This window comes from Poromitra crassiceps, assembly GCF_964638095.1.
Source record: "Poromitra crassiceps genome assembly, chromosome: 4".
Classification (NCBI taxonomy): Eukaryota; Metazoa; Chordata; class Actinopteri; order Beryciformes; family Melamphaidae; genus Poromitra; species Poromitra crassiceps.
Window position 1 is genome coordinate 42,493,309 of NC_139626.1, and position 8,983 is coordinate 42,502,291.

Sequence of the window (8,983 nt, forward strand, 5' to 3'; positions counted from 1 at the left end):
ATAATACATGCTGCAGTAAGAGTAGTGGTAGCAGTAGTAGCCAGCGCTGCTATAGGATTTGATGCGTCAAAGGATGCAGCAACAGCAGGAGAAGCAGTAGGGAAGTCAGCAAAGGCTGTTTTGAATACTGCTGAAGCATTTCTTAGTGTAAAAGAGCGTTGCCAGAAACTGTGGGGAGGTAACGAATAAATGATAAGAAGTCTGCATCTGGGAAGTTTTACCATCTGCGAGGGTCCAAGTTTGGGTGTTGTATGCCACTATTTAGGCCTATTGTTTTGATACTATGGGCAATGAGACTAACTATTATTCAAGGATGGCTTTACCGGTAATCAACCCACTTTGTATCATTAATAATCTTGGTTCAATAATCCAGTGGTTCAGATCCTATCTCAGTACTTTGTTTCCATTGGCAATTACATATCTGACCTAACTAGTATGACATGTGGGGTGCCTCAAGGATCCATTATGGGGCCCGTTCTATTCAACCTTTATATGCTCCCTTTAGGCCTAATTATGCATAAAAACAAAATAGCTCATCATAACTACGCAGACGACACCCAGCTGTATATAACTCTTTCCTCAGGTGACTATGCCCCCATAGACTCACTGTGCCAGTGCATTGACCAAATAAATAACTGGATGTGCCAGAATTTCCTACAGCTAAACAAAGACAAAACGGAGGTGATCGTCTTCGGTCCCAAAGAACAAAGGCTTGAAATCACTGCACGCCTTGAGTCTCGATCCCTGAAGCCAAAGGATCAAGTTAAAAATCTTGCCGTTATTATTGATTCCGATCTCAACTTTAACTCCCACATTAAGTCAATCAGAAAATCTGCTTTTTATCATCTTAGAAATATAGCAAGAATTAGGGGCTACATGTCCAGACAGGATCTAGAAAAACTAATTTACGCCTTCATCTATAGTAAGTTAGACTACTGCAATACCCTTTTCTCGGGTCTCTCCAAAAAAGAACTTAGCCAACTCCAGCTCATTCAGAATGCTGCTGCTAGAGTTTTAACAAAGACTAAGAAAGCTGATCATATTACTCCAGTTCTTAGGTCCTTACACTGGTTGCCAGTGTGTCATAGAATAGATTTTAAAATACTGTTACTAGTCTACAAATCACTTAATGGCCTAGTCCCAAAATACATAGCTGAATTGCTCCCACGCTACGAACCGTCTATCAGAATCAGAATCACTTTTATTGCCACAGTAGGCCTATGCAAGTTACATACAAGGAATTTGTCTTAGTGTCTGTATGCAGCATAGCGGTCACATCAATATACAGAGATAAGAAGTAGGAAGATAACTAAAGACAATCACAAGTTGCAAGTGCAATCAAATCGAGTAAATAATACAATATGTACATGAGTGGTGAAGTGTTCTGTGGATGATAAATATAAATTTATGTTGAATTTACATGAGATTTACAGACTGAGTTAAATAGACGTTAAATAGGCAGTGGATTTACATGAATTTACAGTCGGAGTCGAGACAGTGTAGACGGAGACAGCCTAGACGGAGTCTAGACTTTACAGTCTAGACCTCTCAGGTCAGCAGGGTCCGGCTTACTAACTGTCCCTAGGATCAAATCAAATCAGGGGAAGGCCGCATTCACCCACTAGCTTGCTTCTGCTAGCTGGAACAAACTGCCTGAAGACCTCAGATCTGCCCCAACTTTACTCACTTTTAAAAATAGACTAAAGACTTTTATGTTTACCTGTTAACAGCTGTTTTAGGAGATATATGTGGTCTCTAAAGGCTTGAGTCCAACTATTATAAAGGTTATGGACATTTTTCCATGTCGGGGGATTTAATACAGAAAAATGTATTACGGTAATTCTATTATGCAAACCCAATGAGTCCTCTGTCAGTTTTTAGCTCTTTTTGTAACTGCTGCACCTGTCGCTTAATGCACTTTTTATGCTCTTTCTTAAAGTTCTGTTGTGATGTTTTTAAATGCCTATTTTATTCTCTTCTTTTATTCTTTTATTTTCTTGTGTCAACCATTTTATATGAAGGACTTTGAATTGCCTTTTTGTATGAAATCAATGTGCTGTGGGCCCTCATAGGTAGGGCTGGGACGGATCAGAAAACCCACGGATCGGATCGCGTGACGGATTTTGAGCCACGGATCACGGATTTTTCGGATCAGCAAAAAAGAAAGAAAAAAAAAAAGGCTATATCAGATTTTTTCTCTCAAAATTAGATTTTCGATTTGAATTTTTAATACTATTATACTTCTCTAACCATTTGTTGCCCTGCACAGCTCAAAAAATATTTTTTTCTCATGACACAATTTATGCTTTTACTCTGAAGGCAGAACAACAACTTCCTGTTTTAGGTGGCACTGCGCCTAACTTCCTGGCTGTTGCTAGCTAACGTAGTCACTTGACACGGGTAGGCTACAGACCAGACCGGGTGAGTCTGGAAACATAACGTTGATGCTACGTTATGCTATTCGGTGGCCCCACATGTTGTTTTGTTGTTATGTGTCCAAGGCAACATTTCACCGTCCGGTGATAATGTGTTCGTGAAACGTGTGCGCGTGTGTGTGCGTGTTGTGGCTCTCGCTATCTTGTGCAGCCCGCAACATGCTGCTCGCATTCCTGTGCTTTTTCAGAGGTGTTGAAATAAGTTTGTTGTCTTTAGTAGCCACTAGCCACAGCCTTCAGAGAGACTTTACAGCGACGACAAGGGATGAGGAAGCTCACTTGTGCATGCCATGATGCCTGTCTGTGTCTGGCTGCGCTGCAGGCGTTATCATACACTAATGTTAAACGTTAAATGAAACGAAAGGTGGGGGGGGGTTCCGCGGACCACGACGTTCCGAACCGTGTGCCGAACCGTGGGGGCTGATCCGTACGGGTCACGGATTATCCGTGATCCGTGCCAGCCCTACTCATAGGTCTAAGTCTGCCCCTTATCCTGTGGGGTGCCCCAGGGCTCGATAATGGGTCCTTTTCTTTTCGCCTTATATATGCTCCCTTTAGGACTCATTATTAGTAGTTTTAAGGGTATTTCTTATCATTTTTATGCCGATGATATTCAGCTGTATTTTTCGTTTAACCCTGACAGGACGGATGATTTCAATGTTTTATATGACTGTTTATGTGCAATCAAGGATTGGCTAACCAGCAACTTTCTTCTGCTAAATGCTGAAAAAATTGAGGTACTGATAGTTGCTCCTGATAATGTTGCTGTAGACTGTATTGGGGCCAGAGTCCTGCGCGGGTCTGATTTTCAAGACCCGGTTCTGCCCGGCCCCGCGACGTGCAGTACCGCAACCCACCCCGCCCCGCAGACATGAGACCCGCGCTCCGATCCGGAACCGCATATATATAATAACCGTTAATCTGCAGTGCAAACATTTTGTAGTGAACGAAACTGCCACCGTTTCACACGGGAGGCGAACAGCAGTCTTTCTGGCCGAGACTCGTCAGCTTTTAGCAGCTGCTAGCTCACTAACCAGCGGGATAGCTCTGCTATCAGACACAGACAGTTACAGCAAGCAAAGTGACTTACCAGCTATTTCCAATATGTCCGGTATAATCCATACTGCCTTTATGATTGCTGTTGGAGGAACGTAAATCCACGTTGGGATGAGACCTCTCCACTTTCACGCTATCCATCCATGACATGTTGTTGCCTGTTGCTATGAAAACAGTATGTTTGACTGTAGTGGAAGCTAACGTTAGCCTACTATATTATCTGTCCGACTCGTATTGTCTCCAATCAATCACCTTGACCGCAGCTGAGTTTTGAATGTTTTGTGCAGTCCATATACAGTAGCGTCACACAATGCACAGTATGCGCATACTTGAAACGATGCCGGTTATGTAAACAAAGCGAAAACGTGCGTCAGAAACTTTTCTCCTCTTCGAGTCAGACCAGCTGCCAGACACAGCCCCTGCCAGACACACCCCCTGCCTCAGTCTGAGTGCAACAGAAAAACATACATGGCTCATACGTTGTCGTTGTTCCACCCGCCGCCCGTCCGCATTTAGTTAATTTTTACCTGCCGCCCGACCCACCAATTTACAGAAGTGTATTTTTTACCCGCCCCCCGCGTTTTTTTGCGGGTAGCCGGCGGGGCCCCGCGGAACCCCGACCCGGTGCAGGACTCTGATTGGGGCCCTTAGCTCGAATGTGCGATCAAGCCTGAGAAATCTTGGTCTTATTTTCGATAAGGCTATGCACCTGGATAAACACATCAATTCCCTGTCCTGTACATGTTTCTTCCACCTTAGAAACATAGCTAAGCTCAGGTCTGTCGTTTCACACGATGAGCTAGAAATGATTATACGTGCTTTTGTTTCATCACATTTAGATTACTGTAATTCTTTGTTTACTTGCCTCAGCAAGCATCTCTGGACCGCCTCCAACTGCTCCAAAATGCTGCCGCCAGATTGTTGACCAGGACAAGTACGGTAGGTCTAGTCACATTACCCCTGTTCCTACTTCCTGTTAATTTCAGGATCCAGTTCAAGGTTCTGCTCATTACTTATAGAGCCTTGCATGGTCAGGCACCTGCATATTTGTGTGACCTGCTTTATTCACATGTCCCCAGCAGGTCACTGAGATCTGTTGACCAGGGTCTTTTGGTTGTGCCCCGCACCAGACTCGTAACCAAAGGTGACCGAGCCTTTGAGTATGTAGCTCCTAGGTTGTGGAATGCTCTTCCACCGGTCTTGAGGGCCACGCCACGGCCTCAGTTGAGATCTTTAAAAAGCAATTGAAAACATTTCTGTTTAGACAGGCTTTTGTTGCCTAGACTGGCCTGATGTTCATTTCTCTGTAACCCTGCTATCCTGTATGCTATTTCTCCATCTCACTGTTTTACTTTGTATGCATTGTCCTATTTTTGTGTTTTTGTTTTCCTGTATACAGGTTAATTAAGTAGGCTACTAACTTGCACAATTTAAATAAATTATTTGCTATATAGACTACATGATGTCACTTGTTTCTAATTTCTACACCATACAGGTGTTAAAAACATATGCATGTTCAGGGACGCATGAAGCTGGGGTGGGAGGAGAACAATAACGTGATGAAGGTTGGGGTAGTAGGACATCGATCCACTTTCACCCCTGGGGACATGTGATTGGCTCATTAACTCGCATTCCAGGAATATCACTATTTACCATGGCTCATTGCACACTTCAAGACCGTTCATCGGCTCTCTCCCTCGGGTAGGAGGAGGCTGTCCGCCCAGAGGGAGCCAGCCACCCGGTCCTCTGCGGCTTGGCAAAGTGAGCCAGCCAGCGAGTATGCAGTCCACAGCGGTGTAGGAGGACGTAGCACGTGGGAGATTCACGCTATCCACACCAATTCCCTTCCAACCCGACGATGGCACCCCGACCAACCAGAGGAGGCGCTAGTGCAGCGACCAGTACACATGTAAAATACATTTAGCGGACTGCTGTCTCGCTCTCACTGAGGCACTGAGGGCAGAGCACTGGTCTCGCATCACCCCTCACATTCAGTCAGTCTACTCCTAGTCTCTCCCCAGACTCAAATATTATGTTGAATTGCTGCGCTCCGCATACTACATAAGTGAGTCTGTGCCACTTCACAGCCACTGCTGGTTTTTGAAGGCAGGTTGAAATTGAATGAGTGACAGGTGAAAGCACCGATGAGAGAGCGGTTCGAAAAATGGGCTGCGCCTCCTGTGTTGTCTGATCGCAAAGTCGTTACTGATTGGGGAGGACTGAATCCATCACTGGCATATGACTGGCCAAGTGAAAGGTTCACTCCCATAACCAGCTGGCTGAGAGAAAGTGTCCCAGACCCAGAGAGAGATCTGCAGCATGCAGTAACGTGTATCAGCTTAAGAACTCTCATGGGTCTGCGAGGGGACCATCAAGGATAGTTCCAGGAAGTAGCTATGTGGTGGACTGTTTGAATACATAAAAATGCTTTAATAATGCTGATAATATATAATTTCAGGGTTCCCACACTTTTTGACAGACACAATTCCAAAACATTTCCAGGACCTAGAATATAATTTCCCTGACCATTCGCAACCATGAAGTACATGAAATGTACATTGTAGCACCATGCCCAAGATACTATATTCACCAGCATTCACATACTGTGTAAAGGAGAACACGACAACTGTCAAACAATTTAGTTTGACAGTTATTGAGTTGATTTGAATTAAGTTAAGTGGACCAGTCATGTGACATCACTGGTCCACAACTTTACTCAAATCAACTCAATAACTGTCAAACTACATGAATGCCTGCAAAACTATTTACAGTTTTTGTATGTGAGAGCATGTGCAAAAAAAACGTTTTTCAGTGGAGTGTCCCTTAAGCAAAGACTAGACTTTAGTGTACTGTATATACAAATAAAAAATATAAAGACACTCTGACAGAGTTGACAAGAAGGCAGTAGCTGAAACATGTAATGTTGGTGAAATAGTCCAAGTCAATAGTTTTTAAAGTGCAAGGGAGAAGTGGTCTTCAACTTTTTTCAAGATATACAAACCGATGGCCTGCACCTTTTTGGGTGTACAACTGTGCACTCTTTACTTATTTTTTAAGGGAAATGCACATTAAAGGGATAGTTTGATTTGTTTGAAGTGGGGTGGGGTCCTACAGTATGAGGTAGGCTACTTAGTACTTGCATACAGTCAGTGTACTACATGCAGTTATTGCAGCAGAATGCAATCTAGCCAAATCACACATTTCGGCTATTCTATGTGATCTCCTTTTGCTAATTAATGTAACTACAATTTTTCACTTCCATTCACTGAGCCTCCCCTGAAACTGCTTGGAGCCCCCCCTGGTGTTAAGATGACCTTTTGGTTGCGCCTCTATACTAGTCTTTACGTTAGCCACCATCTTGTTCTGACAGCCGCGCACCGTGATGACGTGTATGTTGTGTGCCGAGAGCGGCAGTTTTGTCATGCTGTTGATAGCTGAAAGCGGAAAAGTAAATAAACTAATATCTAACAGATAACGTGTCATTGAATTAACACCTGGGGAGGCCCGCATCCCATATATTCCCACCTGCTTCATTCCCCAGAAAGAACGGATTCTTAATAGTCATAATTAGTTTTATTAAAAATGTCCAGACGTTAAAATGCAGGTGGGAGTAGTATTGCTGTTGTAAGTTTTTCCTAGGAGTTCCTGTTGTCTGCAGTAAGAGAAGCCTACCTCCACTGGGACTCAACTAGGCCTACTTCTCTTTTGCTATCCAGCCATGTGCTAGACAGGGACAGAGTTGATCTGGAAACACGAATCTTGGATCAATATTGTTTACCTGCCTTCCATTTAGAGGGCAAGTCAAAGATGTCTGTCTATAGGTCAAACCTTACACCTGTAGTGTTAGTGTGGTATGGTATGTCAAGAAAACAGCTCCTGTAGGATTTTTGTGCTAAAATTGATTTTTTTTTTTTGCAGTTCTTGGTTCTATAGAGTCCAAACTATCAGAAACTGATGGGGTTCAGATTTTTCAGACCACTGCCCTCTTTCTGGGGGGTCATCTATTTTGGGACCTCCCAGAACAGTATGCCAGCCAGTTAATGTCCGATTTTCATAATATTAGAGCTGTTTTGTAGATTTTAAAATATTCTGAGTTGATTTATTACACTTTTAAAGCAGCCAGAATAATCTTTTTCTGACTTTCGGTTGGGGTCTTTGCTCACCTGGGACACCCCAGACTGACTGCTGTGCCTATCTCAGTCATCATTACATTCCCCACTCTACTCCTGTTCTTTTCTTGGCCAATCCAACTTTTACAATTATTTTTTCAGGTCCATCCAGTGACAATTAATACTTTACTGCAGGTGTAGACCATTCTGAAAGGCATTTCCTGTTCTGATTCTGAAAAAAAAGGGTTGAAATATGGCCAATGTAGCAGAATCCTCATTGAAGTTGTGCGTTGAAGATTCAGCAGTCAGTTGGGAACACCAATTGGATCCTAAGAGCTGGAACTCTCCACATTGTATTTGCTGCCTTGCATGCTCTTGGTAAAACAATTCATGGAAGTGGCCTTGACACATGTGCTATTGAAAGTGGTGCATACACATCAGCTTATCATGCGATGTTTGGTGGCAAAGCTTACAAGCGAGGCCTTGAGTACCACATCACTACCAGCCTTGCAATTATGATGTTGCATTTTGATACCTTCCAAATGGTCTAATTCGTAAGCAGTGCATTCCTCTCTTTTTTAACCTTTATTTATACAGGGGGGGTCTCACTGAGAGCAATGCTCTGTTTTTCAGGAGTGCTCTGTTGACATTCACACACACATTCATACCTGGAAGCTGACCAGTACAACCACAGTCTGATCTGCTGGCCACTGATCAGCTCCACTGGAGCGGTTGGGGTTAAGGGCCTTGCTCAAGGGCACCTCAGTGGTGGTAAGAAGGGAGGGGCAAGCGCTGCCTTTTCACTTTCCCAAGCCAGATTTATCCTGCCGGTCCCGGGGATTGAACAGATAACCTTACGGTCACAAGCTCGCTTCTCTAACCGTTGGGCCACCACTGCCTCTCAAGGACAAACTCCATGAATGTAACCCACATATGGTAGAGATCTTTGAAGAAATCCATTCCTGGTACTCAGAAAATGTCAAGCCACTCAAAGATGAAAAAGACATTGGCGAGTTCGCTCAGTTCTTGACCCAGTATCTTTACCAGGTAGAGTCTTCTTAGGCCATGTTCAGACTAGGAGGCCAAATCTGATTTGTGAACTTTAGTGACCAATTATTGACTTTATCCAGATTGGTTTTATGAGTCTGGACGCTCCAAGTCTGATTTGTGTCACTTGTCCCAAACCACATATGGAGGTAGTTTCCAATCTGCTTTCGACTGATGTGACTTGAGTGCGGACCTATGGTGCAGATGCGCAGATCCACCAAATCTGATTTGAATGTCACTCGCAACTCATGATCAAATGCTTCTGCGCAGGAAAACCACGTCACCAAAGTAGGTATTTACTGATGCCCACGTCGTTACCATAGCAACCAATGCAGA